This window comes from Anomaloglossus baeobatrachus, chromosome 2 (assembly GCF_048569485.1).
Source record: "Anomaloglossus baeobatrachus isolate aAnoBae1 chromosome 2, aAnoBae1.hap1, whole genome shotgun sequence".
In the NCBI taxonomy this organism is placed as follows: domain Eukaryota; kingdom Metazoa; phylum Chordata; class Amphibia; order Anura; family Aromobatidae; genus Anomaloglossus; species Anomaloglossus baeobatrachus.
In genome coordinates, this window is record NC_134354.1 from 170,717,244 (window position 1) to 170,736,330 (window position 19,087).

Genomic DNA, 19,087 nt, shown 5'->3' on the forward strand with positions numbered 1-19,087 from the left:
CCTTCCAATGGGCACTTCAGGTTTACAGGCCTTCATGCACGTCTCTATCCAGGGACAACGTGGAGCCTCCCAATGTTTGGCTTCCCTGCCTAAGGGCTATACTATAATACACCCACTTCCTTCCAATGGGCACTTCAGGTTTACAGGCCTTCATGCACGTCTCTATCCAGGGACAACGTGGAGCCTCCCAATGTTTGGCTTCCCTGCCTAAGGGCTATACTATAATACACCCACTTCCTTCCAATGGGCACTTCAGGTTTACAGGCCCTCATGCACGTCTGTATGCAGGGGCATTGGTGAACCTCACAATTTAGGACTGCCCTGGCAAAGGAAAATACTACAAAGACTCACTTCCTCAAAATGGGCACATTAGACTCAAGAGGCCTTCATGTACGTCTCTTCTCAGGGACATCGGAGTGCCACACAATGTTTTCACGTAAAATCTTTCATGTATTGATCTCAAAAAGTAACATACACCAGCTCTATCTCACTATTGGGTATGTGCCCTTAACATTTCCGCCATGAAAAATCATTTTGGGGTCATTTTGGAAGGTTTTCTGGTGAGTCCGTAAAAATGGCGTAAAACGCGGACAAAATTGTTCACAGCTGTGACTTTTGAGTGATAAATGCTTCAAGGGGTCTTCCCCATGCTGTTGCCATGTCATTTGAGCACTCTTCTGAGACTTTTGTGACATTTTTAGGGTTTCTCCATGCTGCCGGGAGGTCATTTCACAAAAATACTCGGGTCTCCCATAGGATAACATTGGGCTCGTTGCTCGGGCCGAGTACACGAGTATCTTGGGAGGCTCGTCCCGAGCTTCGAGCACCCGAGCTTTTTAGTACTCGCTCATCACTAGTAATAGCCGATAAACGCTATTTCCATGAGGCAAAACCTTCCAAAACAAAAGTCAAACCCAAAGGAAGGGGCTTTTCCATAATTTTTTTTTTTTTTTAAAATTCGTAATAAGTGCTTCAAATAATGAAGCTACTTGACACCCTCTATAGTCTAGTATTAGAATGATTGTTGTCTACTAACACATGGGAAAGCACTTGTCAGTTGTGCACACCTGAGACCTAAACTAAAATTGTGTATTTTTTTTTTTTTTTTCAGGCTATTTATGTGGACATAATTGCTCAGGAAATAATAGCGGGCATAATTATGCACTTGCATAAAATGACAATTTTCGCATCTCACATGTTCATTTTCGTCTGTTGAACTGAAACTCCAACAAACACGAAAATGCACAGAAATACACTTTGCTATTACCATAAAGTTATCAGTGACGAACATAGCTTACCCTTGTTAACTACAGCACTAAGTTAGAGTGTATACCAAGGAGAGGTGATCTCCTGTGAGCCCACATAATGTAACCCTCCTATAAATCACTTGACAGGCCACATCTAAAATCTGGGATCCAGTTTTGCTCAACTTTTTTTTTTTTTTTATCAAAAAAGGCGGTGGGTAAACATTCTGAGATTAGTCAGTTCAAGAAGACAACTAGATTATTGCAGGGAATGGAGGAGGAGATCTCATTTTTTTTTTTTTTTGCATAAATCGTTTGTGGTCACTAGAAAGGACTGGAACATTACTTCCTCCTACCGCAGCTAAATGTGAAGGGTTCTTTACAGTAAGAGCAATCAGACTGCGGAATGCCGACCCCAAGAAGTAGTAATGGCAGCTACTATAGCGCCTATTAAGGCGGGTGTATGATTTCCTCAGTACACCTATAATGTCGGTCACACATAACTTAATTACAGAATGTTGAATAGGGAGGAAAAACTTGTTGCCTGGTGACATCACGTGACCCCCCCCAGGGCGCTTATTCCACCCCGCAATCCCACGTAATGGTACTTGCCAGAATGTGCAGAATAAAAGGGGGCGGCCGGACTCCGGATGTTCCTGCCCAATTCCAATAGCACTCCGCTGTCCAGGCCAATGTACACCCTGATGCTCATCATCCCGCCGCGGGACCCCACCAGGGGTTAGTCTGAAGAAAAAGGGGGGTCTAAATCTACATGTGACTCATGACGCCCGGGGCCCCAACGCCCGTGCATATCCCCAGGTGGGGGGAGGGGGACAGAGTCCGATCCAAGCCCCTCCCCACAGAAAGGGAGGTTGGGGATTGTTCAAGTGAGTGAGGGTTGTACAATGCACATGTCTCAGCTTACCTCCCCCCCACCCTGCACAGTTGAAGTGAGGCCTGACCACACCCCGTAATTCAACCCACTGGCTGGGATACCCAGATGACCCCTAGCTCCTTCATGACTAACAGTTTTTTTTTTTGTTTTTTTTTATTTATAATTCATTTCTTCAATTTATTTATTTATTTATTTGATTTATAATTTATTTACTTAATTTATTTATTTTTATTTCTAATTTATTTATTTATTTTTTATAATTTATTTATTTATTTTAACTTGTCTGGGGATACCAATGGGGGATGGGTGGCTTCTGCTGACTTCTACAGTCAGCACATATACCAATGCAGCACCTCCAATCCGAGCTGCATCAGCGGCTGTGCCCATCCGCAGCCTGCCCCCGCATTCTCCCCGCTCCCCTGTACTGGCTGTGACAGGGCAGCGGTGACAGGGCGGTGGAGGGAGCAGGGGCACGGGGTTTGTATTTCCACAAGTCCGGCGGGTCCTCCGCTGCAGCGCTTCCATCTGCGCTGCATCAGGGACCGCGCCGGCTCACAGTTTGTACCCGCACCCACTGCTGGCGAAGGCAGGGCGGCGGGTGGGCGGCGCCATAATCAAAAAGCGCTTTCGCGCTCTTTTTACACTGAGGGGCGGGCTCCAGCTGACCAGCGGGCGGGTAGTTCACTCAGAACGCCGCTCGCCGGCACACCTAGCTGGAGCCTCAGCAGGGAGGAAGCCACTCACAACTAACAGCGCTGTGAGTAGGACGCTTCCTTCCCTGCTGATTAGGGATTTGTAACAGACGGCTTGCACAGGCGGACCGGCGGGCGGGTATTTCCCTGAAAAACACCGCTCGCCGGCACATGTCACCTGTGCCTCAGCAGGGAGGGAGCCGCTCACAGCTAAAGCGCCGTGGGCAAAACTCTTCCCTCCCTGCTGATAGCTCTCTTACCGTCCTCCAAAGCGGGTACACGCCACCGGCCGCCCAAACAGGTCCGGGTCCAGGAACAAAGAGACCGGAAGCTGGGCAGCGCAGTGACTTATATCCGAGCAGATCATACCACAGGACCCGGGGGGTAGCTGGTGAGTCTTTCCAGGGGGAGAAACCACCTAAAATTAGCATAGGGGGCCTGCAGTCAGGTGGCAGCATCTCAAATTTTGGCTGCAGTGCCCCTCATCCTGTCTGAACCATTCATCCCATCTGTACCAGTGTATGTAGCCACACAGTCTGTGATCCAGTCCTGCCTGTTGCCTTGAGCTCTGTATCTGTAGAAGCATAATTCTTTGCTTAAAACAAAAGCTGTCATCCCTGCTCCCTGTATCATCCCTTCTCCTTCTCTCTGGATGAAATAAAGGACTGGTTTTACCTACTTGGGGGAGTGCCTACCATTTTTCCTTAGTTTTTGTGGTAACAGTGACTGTAATTCTTCGTTGAGCACCCCCATATGTCCTCAATTTCTACTGCAGCATTCCTTCTTAACTGATACAATGGCCAGAGGTTTATGTCTTTAGTGCTGGACATTTGTTCTATTTTGCCTAGTTTCTACTTTACTCCTTTGTCTGGTGTACTATCTGCTCCCCAGCTCGCAAAGAAGGTCATCCAGCATGTCTTCTGTCTTCAAGGCCTTCCACTACACATTGTGTTTGACAGTGGCTTTCAATTCATTTTTGAATTCTGAAGAGCTATTTTCAAACTTTTGAATGTTTCCCTGGAATTCTCATTTGCTTACAATCCCTAGTCTAAAGGCCAGATGGAAAGGGTCAACCAGATCGTATCTAATTTTCTGCAGTATTTTACAAATTAACACCATGATTATTGTGTTAAATTGGTGCCTTAGGCAGAGTTTTGTATAATAACTATGTAAGCGAGGCTTCAGCGAATTCTCAGGTTTTTTTCATTTATGGACAACAGCCCAAGGTTCCTCTTCCAGTGTCCATCACATTAGGCATGCCTGCAGCCAATGCTTTCGTCAACGTCTTTTCCAAGATCTGGAAGGACAACAAAGCCATACTTGAAGAGTCATCCAAACAGATGAAGAGACAATCAGACAAGAGACATTTGGATTCACCATGCTTTCATCCAGGACGTAAGGTGTGGCTCTCCTTGAGATACAGACGCTTAAAGATGCCTTTTTACAAACTGGGTTTTTGCCTTACAGGTCCCTTTGAGGTTATCAAACCAATCAACGCTGTGTCTTACAAGCTTAAGCTTCCTGTCTCATTACATGGGCTTAACTCTTTCCACGTGCCCCTCCTCAAGCCAATGAGTCAGAGCTGCCTCTTCAAAGATCCTTGTGTCATGCCTTTTCCTGTCATTTTAGAGGATATCTTTGAGGTTACCTTGGCTATGAAGAAAGTCTGAGGGAAGACCTTATTCTTGATAGGTTGGAAGGGTTTTGGCCCTGAGGAGAGATTTTGGGAGCCTCCCTTCTTCCGAAGAGATTCCTTTCAGGCCTGGGGGTAATGTACTTGCATTCACAGGCAGGGACACTCCCTGACCTCTCTGCCCAGCTCCTTCTATTCCATTTGTTGCTGCAACCGTCTGCTCCCAGAGCCTGCTAAAACTATGCAGGTCTCCTGGGAGCATGCTAAGGGTGCAATCATGCACATGCCCTGCCTCTTAATGGGGATAGTGCATGCACTGTGGAAGTGTCCCCAGCCAATGACTGCATGACACTAAGTATTTAAAGGCACCCTCTCCTTTTGGGAGGTCACTGAGCAATTTAATTTAGTGGCTTGGTTATCCTGCTACTATTTCTGCCTTATCAGGTCCCTGAGCTCATGACTTTACAGAAATTTTGTCTGTACTCTGCCTGCATCAGTACCTGTATGATCTTCTTCCCGTTCCAGTAACTTCTATCCAGCGTGCATACCTACACACATCTAATGCATGTACACGTACTTGTACCAGACCTGTCCTAACCAGCTATCCTGTCTGAACCAGCTGTCCTGGCAGTACAAGCCACCTTGTCCGAACCATTCATCCTGTCTATACTAGTGTATGTATCAAACCTGCTGTGATCCAGTCCTGTCTGTTGCCTAGAGCTGTATTCCTAAGTTTCATACAGGGACACAGACAAAAAAATTCCACGAAGATTAAAGTAACCCCAAATAGAAAACAGACAGGCAAAAATATCCAGCGGATCACAGGCGCTTTTGCTTAAAAATTAATTTCTTTATTGCTTACATTAAAAGTTCATCACAGATGGTATCCAGCAGATAATAGGTAAATTTCATCTGATTTCATCCAATGCATTTCGACACATTACTATGTCATAGTATTCATGTATCCAAAACACGTTGGCTGATATCAGATGAAATTTTTGAATTGTGGACATCCTCACCTGGGATTTTCTATGCAGGATCAAGTGGAAATAGTCCTAAGTGTATTGCAAGCAGCAAGCTGGTTCGTATGTTATTTGCCAAATAGAACATATGCTGAAACAGTGTACAATTTAAATAGGGGATAACTTCATATTTTTCAAAGGGGAAATTCACAAAATCCCAAATGGTAGAGAAAAGCTCCAAGCTAAACGCTATAGTGGTAGTGGCTACAAGTCATAAGTCAGTGGCAGACATAAAACTCACAGCTAAAAGCTACAGTGGCAGCAGCTACAAGTCATAATTCTGAGCAGCAAACTAAAGCTCCAAAATAAAAGCTACAAGCCTGGTGGTTAACAATAAACCAAGAGCTTTTCAAACCTAAACAGTAAAACTGACTGACATCAAATTAATTGAGTGACATTTCCTTTACCTTATGATGATGGCAGCAGTGTTGTAAGTTTGCGTCCCCTCACCTCGACACATTTTTCCCCGTAGCTTCCTTTGGGGAAGTGTCTGGGTGGAGAACACTAAGGTTTAAATATAACAATTGACCAATAAAGACATCGAAGGGAGATAGAGGTGCAGCCAATGAAAATTCTGAGAGGAGAGGTGAGCATGGTTGGCGCTGTGCGGCGCTGGCAAGCATGTACCAACCAATGTGATGAACAGACTTCCAGGTAAAGCGATCTCACGTAACATGACTCTACTGCGCTCATGATTTGTGAGTCAGAGGGTCACATGGGGTAAACAGATGGAAGGCATGAAAGGTGCTTTACCTGCTCATGCGCACCGGCTGCTCAGGCCCTACGGCAGACATATTGCTTAAGGGAAAATAGTTCACATATCAAAAGACACCATGATCAGGGGGAGTTGACAGTTATAAATATACTAATACATGGAACATACAAAAATCATACATAGATATGGCAGTATATTGCATATACAATTTTATACATATACAGTGTCATTATGGCTGCCATTAACATTAATCTATACCAAAGTACTAATAAAGTGACATGTGCAAATCACTACATAATAATTCATGAAACAGTCTTTATAAATGAATAAAAATATTTTAATGCATATATGAAATAATGATTACATTAGATAAAATTAAATTAAATTAGGTCACAAAAAATGAGTGGAGATCGATATATTAAAAGTGACAATGAAAAGTACAAGGGGAGGGATGAATGAATGAAAGTAATAGAAACCCTAAACAGGTGAGTGTATGGAAATAAATGTTAGCAGTAATGAACTGGTGTAAGGATTGAAAAATAAGATGACTGGTGCACAAAACTTTAGTATACTAATACACCAACACTCAAATAAAATACATATAAATTACTTTGATGAATAAAATCTTATACTACAAGTGCAAAAATAATGAATATTATGAAGGAGACTTGTGCTTGGAAATTCTTCATGCACAATGTGATTAGTGCTAGTTTTAAAGGGAACCTGTCAGGTGCAATATGCACCCAAAACTACGAACAGTTATTGGTGCATATTTCTAATCCCTGCCTAACAGTCCCTGTATCTAGTAGCATGCATAAAGAGATCTTTAAAAAAAGTATTTCTAAAGATCCTTTATGATATGCTAATGAATGCAGGGACTAGTCGCAAGGGCGTTAGAAGCTTAGGCAAATCTGGGTAGGTTTTCAGAAAGCACTGTACCGCTTCACTGAGCAAGTGGCTTAGGCATGGTACATGTGGCATCTTGTCAAGCTTCAGAGCCACTACCAAATTACAGCCATTATCACACATGACCATGCCCAATTGGAAGCAAAGCGGCAAGAGCCACAAATCTGTCTGGTCTGTTAGACCTTTCAACAACTCTGCAGTGGTATGCCCTTTGTCACCTAAAGAAATTAGCAGCAGAACCTATAGACCCTTCACCAAGTCAATGCTGCAGTCCTTCCAGTTTGCGACTGATTTGGGAAAAAATTTGGAGATGGTGGAAGAGGAGGAGGATTGCGTACAGTAATTGTTTAGTAGGTGGGGGAAACCTTTATGAAAATAGGGCCCCCAATTCTGGGCATGGGAAGCACATGTGCCATTCCAGGCTTTGACTCAGTTCCAGCATTCACCATGTTCACCCAGTTTGCAGTCAGGGAAATGTAGCATTCCTGACTACAAGCACTTGTCCACATATAGGTGGTTAAGTTGAACTTCCCAGTAACTGCATTGGTGAGGACAACAGCAATTTTATGCGACACATTCTTGTGTAAGGCAGGAATGGCACAAAGGATGAAATAGTGTTAGCTAGAGACAGAGTGCCAAGGGAAGTCTGTAGCCAACAGGTTGCAGAAGGCCTTTGGGGCACTTTGCACACTACGACATCGCAAGCCAATGCTGCGATGCCGAGCGCGATAGTGCCCACCCCCGTTGCAACTGCGATATCCTTGTGATAGCTGCCGTAGCGAACATTATCGTTACGGCAGCTTCACATGGACTCACCTGTTCTGCGACCGTTGCTCTGGCCGGTGACCCGCCTCCTTACTAAGGGGGCGGGTCGTATGGCGTCACTGCGACGTCACACGACAGGTGGCCAATAGGAGCGGAGGGGCGGAGATGAGCTGGATGTAAACATCCCACCCACCTCCTTCCTTCCGCATATCCTACGGAAGCCGCAGTGACGCCAGTAGGAGATGTTCCTCGCTCCTGCAACTTCACACACAGCGATGTGTGCTGCCGCAGGAACAAGGAACAACATCGGACCGTCGCGTCAGCGTAATCATGGATTACGCCGACGCTGCGCCGATGATATGATTATGATGCTTTTGCGCTCGTTAATCGTATCATCGAGCCTTTACACACTACGATGTCGCATGCGATGCCGGAAGTACGTCATTTTCAATTTGACCCCACCGACATCGAAATAAATGGAAAAGGAAAAAGCCTCTAAGTGTAGGGTTACTTGTCTTCTATGGTAGGAGCAAGGAGGATCTGGGTGAGGATTCTGGAATGCTGTATATAAGGGCTCACTGGTGGTGGCCATAACATAAGGGAAAAACCTGGTGACAGGTTCCCTTTAACATTTTTTCCTGTAAAACCCATTTTATCTTCAGTTTGGTATGTTTTATTGTCTGTCTGTAAAAGTGGCATAATACACTGACAACATTATTCCCAACAGCGACCTGGGAGTCAAAGATGCATCCAAGCATCTTCCTCATACTATTCCCATTCCATTTGAGCACTGTTTCTATCCATTTCAGCGATTTGACTCCTTATCCCTCCTGGAGGGGTCATCTGGAAAAATGCTTTAGTTTCCCATTGACTTCCATTATACTCATCACTCAAATCAAGCCTGTCCAAGTGTCAAACCTGCTCGATATGAGTATTGAAAACTCAAGAATTTTAGTACTTGCTCATCACTAGTTCTAACAATAAAAGCCATTGTATAATAAAAAAGTGGAAATGTATTCTGCAGAGCGAAGAATATGACCGTAGAATATTACATTGGTTTGGTGTATGTTTTTTCATGCTTGGTCAAGGCAACTTAGTTTTAGTGAAGAGAAATTTTAATACTCTTAATACTTCAGTAAACCAATACATTCTGGATAAATGTGTGCTGTATCTGTGAGTAAAGTTTAAGTACATTTCTTTTCTGTTCCTGCCAAAGCAAGATTGGTGGGTTTGATGTGGAATGACTTGACTTGTCCTACGGAGCCCTGATCTCAATACTTTCAAACATATTTAGGATTAAAAAATTAGAGCTTGAGCGCCTCTTATACAACATCAGTATATGACGTCACATGTGCCCTTTTGTATGAATAAACACAAATTTCCACGGACACACTGCAAAATCTAGGGTAAAGCATTCCCAGTTGAGTGAAAGCTGCATTTGCTATAAAGGGGAGACTTTATTGATTCTTATGGACTTAGAATAGGATGCTCTAAGGCTACATGCGCACGCTGCATCTTTTTGTGTTCACAAACTGCAGCCAAAACTGCAGCCAAAATGCAGCCAAAACTGCACCTTGTAAAGGCCCGTTTCACACGTCAGTGAAAAACACTGATGTTCTTCACTGACGTGTAAAACACGCCCATGTCCCTCCGTGGGCCGTGATTCACGGCACACGTGGGTTGTCTAAGTGCAATCCGGGCTTCGTTCTCCGTGGCCCGTGATTGCACTTAGAAATCAACTCACCTGTGCCCGCTCTCGCTGTCCAGCTGCGTCCGGGTCGGCTGTGTTGTGCATCATGAATATGCGCGACAGTAATGAGCCGGCTCAGAAGCAGCAGGGAGAACAGGCTGCAGAGATCGTCGCTGGAACCGGGTGAGTTAAAATGCTTTTTATTTTAGAAGCACGTTTTTTTCTGGCACGTGTTTCACGGACCACACCACTGGGTGCGGCAATCACGGACACGCATGAACGCTGCACGGAGACACGTTCAGTGAAAAATCACTGATGTGTGAGCAGACCCATTGATTATAATGGGTCTGCGTATGTCAGTGATTCTGGTACGTTTAAAAAAAAGCACAACCAGAATCACTGACGTGTGAAAGAGGCCTTAGAGAGAGCCTGGAAATGTCATTAAAAATGCTTGTAATTGTAGGTGCGTTTTTGGTGCATTTTCGCTGCGTTTTCGCTGCGTTTTTGGTGCATTTTTCACAACATGCGTTTTTGATGTGTTTTTTGTGACAAATGCTGACAAAAACACAGGAAGAATGAACATGCTGCATTTTTTTTGTCATAAACTTTTGACAAATAAAACGCTGACAAATAAACTGCAATGTGCGCACAGCAAATCTGACTTCTCATAGACTTTGTTGGGAAGTCAAATGTCAGAAAGTTCTGACAACAAAACTGCAGCCAAAAAAACACAGCAAAAATGCAGCAAAAAACGCAGCGTGTGCATGTAGCCTAAAAGCTTATATAGGTCTTACATTCAGGTGTCCCAATACTTTTTTCAAAGAGTGTAATGTGCAGATATCTCTTTTTTGGCTCGCTCACACGAGTATATAAATCAGGCAAGTGTAGTCCGCTAAAAAGGGATTGCACTCGGATCCATGTTATTCATAGAGGCAGTACAGATCTGTGTTTCATTTCTCAGCTGTATTCGACACGAGAAAGAAATCGATTTGACTCCAAAGTCACTATAGTGTGAGAAGAAAATCGGATGGCATGCGGACCATCAGTATGGTATACAATTTTTGTGGATACATTGTAATTCTATAAGATGGGAAACTATACATGGTCCTTTAAAAGATTAATAACTGCTGATTAAAAAAACAGATTGCACACGGTCAGTTCATGGATGACAAGTAAGAAAAAAATCGTCCCACTTTTCTGGATGACAATTGGACCGATTTTTTTTTATATATATATATATATATATACATGCTCATTTGACCTCAGCCTTTTTTCAGAATGAAGAATGGCTCTAATGCTGTCAGTTATTTGAATCATGGGGAGAATGATTTCCACACAACAAAAATATCAATGTTTAAAGTTTTTGTCTGTCCAATAAACAAAATAAAGACAAAAATAATTAAATAATTTTAATAAATAATTAAATTGTATACATATGAGTGATTATCTTTGCCAAATGGTGACTAACCATTGACTTTTGAACTTGATAATATTTGAAAATGGTTAAGATGCTAAATTGACTATGTCTTTTGATTGCTGATGTTTAATCAATAACGTGATAATATATTCAGTGACTCTTCTGAAAATGTCCACTGAGACACAGAAGGTTCAAGACCATTAGCCTAAAGAATTGACTTTAGCAGTGATGATACCAAGATAGATATTAGAGCATTACCACTGTGAAAAATGAATTCTTACAGCCCAATTAATCTTTGAGGTAATCAGTTATCCACTTATAGCAGTCTCCGTGTAATTAACCTCTTAACTATAAAGTTCTGGGCATAGACATGAATATTTTAAAGATCCATAAGAATGTATCTGAAATGCTAAATACAAATCACATGTAAGTCATAGAATTTTTTATGTTGTTTTGCAAGACTTGAAAAATAAATATGTTAATCAAAGTGACTGCAGCTTAAGATAACATATTTGATATTGAATAAGTTAAAAGGTTAGTTCGGAATATTCTATTTTTTACAATATACGTTTACTAAATAACCTCGAATACAACTGGTTCATGGTGGCGTCTTTTTTAGAGATGTAAAAGTTAACATTGAATTATTGGCTAAATATAGAAAGATGCAACAGTGACATCTGCTGGTTCATATAGATACTTCTAAAGCAATTTGAAGACTCAACAATGCAATGATTAATTTGGTCCATGAAAAAAAACAATAGTTTTTGCCTGTAACAAAATGGGTAGTGGAATATAATAGCAGTCAGGTGATGTATGTTTTTAACAAACCCTAAACACACATTGATATATTTCTCCCACAGATATTATTCTACAATATTGACTTATAATCTGTATTAGGCCAAGGACAGACGAGAGTATAGCATCCGATGCGATATGTCAATGACATTAGAGTCAAACATTGCTGCGAGCGTGAGTTAAGTGTCATTATGGGATACAATTCTCTCGCTTGCAGGCATCGGATCACAGGTGCGGTGAAGAAGAGTTTAATTTCTCCATCTTCTCCATTGTCTGTGTCTGCATCTGTCTCACTGCACTTGAGTATCATATACCGTATTTCTCGTTTTATAATGATGCACCAGATTATAAGATGCACCCCAAATTTGAAGGAGTAAAATAGGAAAAACATTTTTACTGCTAAAACAAGGGTTCGTCTTATAATCCTAGTGCCTCTTATATTAGCTCACCAGGGAGGAGCGGCGGTGGTTGAGTGGCTCAGCTAGGTCACAGTAGACAGGGTTGGTGATAATGCAGGCTTGGAAGAGAGGGTGTCACAGCTCAAGAGGGTCAGTGTGTGGAGGGTCAGCAATACTGGTGGCTCATGGGGGTATCTCGGCAGCGGGGGCCATTGATCTGCCGGCGGGCTCGGAGGAGGGTGTTGTCATAGCTCAAGAGGGTCAGTGTGCGGCAGTGGAGAGTTGGTGATACTGCAGGCTCGTGGAGTGTCGCAGCGATAAGCACCATTGATCTGCTGGTGGACTGCAGGCTCCATTGAATCACCGGCAGACTTCAAGAAAATGGCCACAGAGGTGGCGCATGCGCAGATTGACACCATGGATTTCAAAAAAATGGCCGCAGAGTCCTATCTAAACACGTGCCGCCTCTTCGGCCATTTTCTTGAAGTCCATCTCATCAACTGCAGGTGATTCAAAGCAGCCTGCAAATAAATGGCGCATGCTGCCACAACACCCTATGAGGATGCAGTATTGCTGACCCTATGCTGCCGCATTCTGACCCTCTTGATCCGCGACACCCCCTTCTCTGAGCCCAACGGGAGATCAATAACACCTGCCACCATGACACTTCAAGAGCCCTCCGTATCGCCAACCCTGCACCACCACTGCCACCCCGATAAGCCATATGCATTTTGTAAGATGCACAACCACTTTTCACCCACTTTTGGGGGAAAAAAGTGCATCTTACAAACCAGAAAATACAGCAAGTGCAGTGCAATGTTTAATACACATCCATAGCCTTATATGGGTGCATGTAATCCAATATATGTGGCCAATTGCAGCATGCAGCGATTGTTTTTTCATGCTAAATTGGCATGAGAAAAATAATGTAGATCTGCTTTGCCTCATTGACAAATATTGGTCCTAGTGCAATTTTTTTTATTGAACTTGTCCAATTTAAACATTAATGTGAGCAAGCCCTTAGAGATTGACATACTGCAGCTTTTATCAGCAGAATTAAAGGTAATCCATCACCAGGTTTTTGCCACCTAATCTGAGAGCAGCATAATATAGGGACAGAGATCCTGATTCCAGCGATGTGTCACTTACTGGGCTGCTTAGTGTAGTTTTGATAAAATCACTGTTTAATCAGCAGTAGATTATCATTAGAGGACTACTAGGTGTGCTGCCATGTAGTCCAGCATATTTGTTAGCTCTGGATAACTGTTAAATCTGCAGGAGAGAAAACATTGATTTGATCAAAATGACAGCAAACCGCTCAGTAAGTAACACATCTCTGGAATCAGGGTCTGTATCTCTACATTATGCTGCTATCAGATGGGGGAGCAAAAACCTGGTAACGGATTCTCTTTAACCGTTTTTAATTTAGCAAGGGTTAAATCTTTGGCAAGTCTACAGCAATTTTCTTTCATTACTCAGTCTGATCTCATGTGTGGACTCACAACCCATGGTGAAGGTGCACATGTGTGTGCAGGCGTGCATGTGCGTGTTTCATGTGCTGTCCATGTGCTATCCGTGTGACGCCTGGATAGCACATGGACAGCATGAACTTGCATACTTACCTCTCTCTGTCGCTACTGTCTGCAATGCTGCTGTTACTGTACTTCCGGGTCCATGGTGAGTGCAGTGTATATGCATGAGGTTAATGAGCGGCATCTGGAACCAACAGCAATGCCAGAGATACCAGTCATGGAGACAGGTAAGTATAAAACGTATGTACCTTTGATGCGTATTTTAAGTCTAAAAAAAGTCAATTTCTCTTGCTAGTACACTGGGTTGTATGTGCAAACTCTTCCATAGGCTTGCTTAAAAATACTGAAAATTAGCAGGTAAAAAAATGCATATGCTTTTTAGTGTGTTCTGCTTTGGGAAGCTTGTCTTTTGCAGGACATATTGTACTTTTGAATGACACCTTTCATTCTACCATTTATTGCACAGGAAAGAGGGTAAACATTCCAAGTGCAGTGAAATTTAAAAAAAAAAAAAAAAAAAAAAAAAAGTGGAATTCTACAATGTTTTTTTATTTACCATGTTCCCTTAATGGTAAAATCGACCTAGTAATAAACTTCTCCAGGTCAGTATGAGTCTATAAATACCAAACATGTATAGGTTTTTTTAAGTGGTAAAAAAAAATTGAATCTGATGTTTGTCAAAAAAAAATTGCGCTTTTGTCTTCATTTTAGGAGTCCCAGAGTGTTCTCATTTTTCATGATCTGGGGCTAAGTGATGAGTTATTTTTTGTGTCCAAATCTGATGTTTTTAATTATAGAACTTCGGTGTAGATGCGATGTTTTGATCCCCTATACCAATATCAAACATGTGTATTTTTAATTGTTTTCAATGAGGTAGAAAGGAGATGATTTGAACTTTCATGTTTTTTTTTTATTTTTTCATATTTTTAAAACTTTTTTTCACTTCAAATTGTTTTTACTAGTTGAAATGAGATGCTTTGATCGCTTGTGCTGTACAGAGCAGTGACTCCGCACTGCTCTATACAGCACAAATGCTTTCTTTCTATGAACGCCAGACGGTGTTTATCCCATCCATGGGATGGGATAAGTATTATTATTGTTTGCATTATTTGCAGTGTGCAGTGATAGAGGCACTGTGGGATATGATGTTACAGTATGTGCATGTAGTATCATCAATGGGATGTATAACTCACTGGTATTGGAAACATTTTCTTTCTCTTAAAAAGAGTTATATATATTATGTGTGTGAATTTTTCCAGTGGGTATAGTACAAATCCAAAAATTTGCATGGCATTGTTGAATGATATTCATTGACCTCAGAACGCAGTATTATGACGTATATATGACTTGCACACTGCACTAACACGAATTGTGGTGATGGTGGTAGTTTATTGTGGATTTTAGGGTCAGTGAGGGACAGCCGCCGAGGAGCGGGGGCACCAAGTATTAGGGTGTTTACACTCTGGTGGTAGGTAGGGGGAAGCCTGAGAGGGTAGAGTATTAGCTTACCCCTGCCTAATTATATAATATCACCCCAGAATATCTTTAATTGGCGCACTTGTCCCTATCTCACCATTTATCCACCTTTTAGTGGCTCTTCTATGTTACTGTATTGACAGTTTTTAGTGAGTTGACCGAATAAAGATATATTTTTAATAGGGAATTTTTCATGGTGTGTTGGCATTTGGATCCCTAAGATTTATTACCTTTTTTGGTATATTACTTGAAAACTGTGGCCTGCTTAATATTTTGGAACATCCAGTTTTCCTTTTATTGAGCTCACCTGGCAAACTAATTATCACAGGTATCAGAGACTGATTTCAGTGATCCAAAGAACCCTGAGACACAATACCATCAATGAGTTTCATTGGAACTAAAATAAAAAATAAATCGCTATGATACTTAAATCCAGTTTGCATAATAAACATGGAACATGGTGTAAATAGGGTCCCGGCAAAGAGATACGCCTCGTCGTTGGCTGTTGGGCTCAAATGTATTGGCCAATCTAGAAGCTAAGTATCTCATTTTTTAAACATAGTTCCAATAGCAGTAATTCACTAACAATATTCCTATATTCAATATTTGTATATTTAGCTTTTTAGAGTGCTGCTGTACACTTTTGTAAATATGGGAGAATATACATGTTCAACTCTTCAAGGAAAGGGCTTTACTGATACAGATCACTGACAACATGGGATTTTATTGTTCTATTTTGCAATTGACTTTAGAGTATTAAAGCAGATGTGCTTTAAAAATGTCTGAAAAATTCTATGAACTTTCCGCAGCATGTGCTGACATTTTTGCAAACTCTATTCAGATGTATGAAATAACAGAAGAAATATTCTAAGGACTCCATGTTTTTAATTACTGTATAACTCTATCTAGGTTTTAAAAAATGCTCCCTTATATTTGAAACAAATGTTGCTTAGGATCTACGAAAATAAAGATCCCATCTGGGGAATGTTTACTGCACCTGCCTCTGGTCTCTAGGGAATTAATAGGCTTCATTCTCTTTTCGTGTGGTCACAGTCAACAGGTGCACGGCAGAGACATAGTCAAGAATCGTTAAATCTTGTGTACTTGGAGAGTAAGCAATGAACCTGAAACCTATGTATTATACAAATGCAGAATAACATGCTATGGAATATGTCTGTAGCTAAAACACAGAACATAAAACAGATGTACTGTAAAGCTTTACATACCTAAAAGAAAGGGCTGCGTGACACATGGATAATATTTATACCAAGTTGTGTGGTCCTCACTATTGGTTCTTATGCTTTTCTCCTTGTGAATAACACTGGTATGTGACATCAATTACATCTTCTTTTGCAGTAGTCACTGCTAAGAGTAGATGGAAAAAAAAGTGTTATAAAGACAGTTTTATGACTTCCTTTAAGTTCAATTTTTGGCTTTGACTCAAAAACTGCATTAAAAACTACATTTGCTTGCATAAAATGCATATTTGATTCCAGCCTAAGTGTTATCAGAAGCCAAATAAGCTGAATAGTCGCACCTGCAATTTTGTGCTATAATCCTTAGGGGCACTTTGCACACTACAACATCGCAGAAGCGATGTCGGTGGGGTCAAATTGAAAGTGACGCACATCTGGCGTCGCAGGAGATATCGTAGTATGTAAAGCCTTTTTGATACAATTAATGAGCGCAAAATCGTCGTAATCGTATCATCGGTGTAGCATCGGTCAATTCCATAATTTGGAAATGACTGATGTTACGATGTTGTTCCTCGTTCCAGCGGCATCACACATCGCTGTGTGAGAAGCCGCAGGAGCGAGGAACATTTCCTACCTGCGTCCTGCGGCTCACGCCAGCTATGCGGAAGGAAGGAGGTGGGCAGGATGTTTACGTCCCGCTCATCTCCGTCCCTCCGCTTCTATTGGCTGCCTGCCGTGTGACGTCGCTGTGACGCCGCACGACCCGCCCCCTTAGGAAGGAGGCGGGTCGCCGGCCAGAGCAACGTCGCAGGGCAGGTAAGTGCGTGTGAAGCTGGCGTAGCGATAATGTTCACTACGCCAGCTATCACCATGATATCGCAGCTGCGACGGGGGCGGGGACTATCGCGCTCGGCATCGCAAGCATCGGCTTGCGATGTCGTAGTGTGCAAAGTGCCCCTTAGAGACTATGTAATACCTACAATGCCTCATTATTTAACGGGGGAGATTTTACCATTATATACTATATATACTGGTCAAAAATATAAATGCAACAGTTTTGTTTGTGCTCCTCTTTTTATGAGCTGAACTGAAAGACCCAATTCCTTTTCTATGTACTTCAAAGACCTTTTGTTTTTAAATTTTGTTCATAAATTTGTCTAAATCTGTGTTAGTGAGCACTTCTCCTTTGCTGATATAATCCATCCACCTCACAGGTGAGGCATATAGAGATGCTAATTAGACAGCATGATTATTGAATAAGTGTGCTATAGGCTGGCCTAAATTACAGGTCAATGTAAAATGTTAAGTTTTACAGTATTGGAGGGGTCCAGGGGGTCAGATAGCCAGTCAGAATCTGGTGTGACCATTATTTGCCAGTATGCCATTTGCCCTGTAGAGTGAAAACTAGGATTCATCCATGAATAGAACCTTTCCAACATACCAGGCACCATGGAATGTGAGCATTTGCCCACTCAAGTCGGTTACGACGACGAACTTTAGTCAGGGGGAGACTCAGATGAAGACGATAAGCATGAAGATGAGCTTTCCTGAGATGGTTTCTGACAGTTTGTGAAAAATTCTTTGGTTATGCAAACCAACTGTAGCAGCAGCTGTCTGGTTGCCTGGTCTCAGACAATCTTGGAGGTGAAGATGCTGGATGTCGAGGTCCTGGGCTGGTGTGGTTACACGTGGTCTACAGTTGTGTGGCTGGTTGGTTGTACTGTCAAATTCTCTTAGACTACACATATTAAAGTGGCCTTTTATTGTGGCCTGCCAAAGGCACACCTATGCTATAATCATGCTGTCTAATCAGCATCTTGATATGTCACACCTGTGAGGTGGATGAATTATCTCAGCAAAGGAGAAGTGATCATTAATAGTGATGGGCGATCCCGATCTGTAAAGATCGGGGATCGTACCAATCCGATAGTGATCGTGTACACAATCCCGATCTTTCCTGGGTCCAGATCAGATCCAGGGGCTGTAAAAAAATAAAAAGGCACATTAGTAAAAATAATTATGATCATATTTACAGGTCTCGTGATGTGTCCTGTAGATCCGCTATCTCCCGGCCGCTGCTTCCGAGTCCGATCATTGCTGTGCCGTCCCGGTAACCGTCGCTGACTAAAAGTACCTTCCGTGACATCATAACCTTGTGACCAGTCAGGTGTGAATGTTGAATCACCTCATTGGCTACAGACTGGTCACATGACAATGACGTCTCTCAGGTCCTGTTATCTGAACTTGGATTGTCACTGTATGTGCAAGTGTCGAATTGCATCACGGTGCATACTCTCCTGATAGCAGCAGGTCAGCTGCATACATTTCCATGCAGCCGATGTGCCCCTGTCCGGAGAGCGTCAGGTGAAGGGTGATGCAATGCGAGACTGCACGTGTCACCCTCACGGTCAGCCTGCTTGATGTAGCAGAGCTGACAATGCTCTCTGCTTCTTGCAGTGTATAGACTCTGTCTATACAGAGTGATGAAGCAGAGTTGACATTGCTCTCCCTGATGATTACATCAGACTAAGGATTTTTTTTGTAATAAAGATGGAGTCACTAAATTTATTTTTGTTTTATTTCTAGTAAAAAAAAAAAATCTCTGTTGTGTTTTTTTTTACTGTTTACTAGAAATTCATCGTGGCCATGTCTAATTTGGCATGACTAGAGATGAACGAACCGGTCCCGGTTCGGCTCGAGGTCGGTTCGCC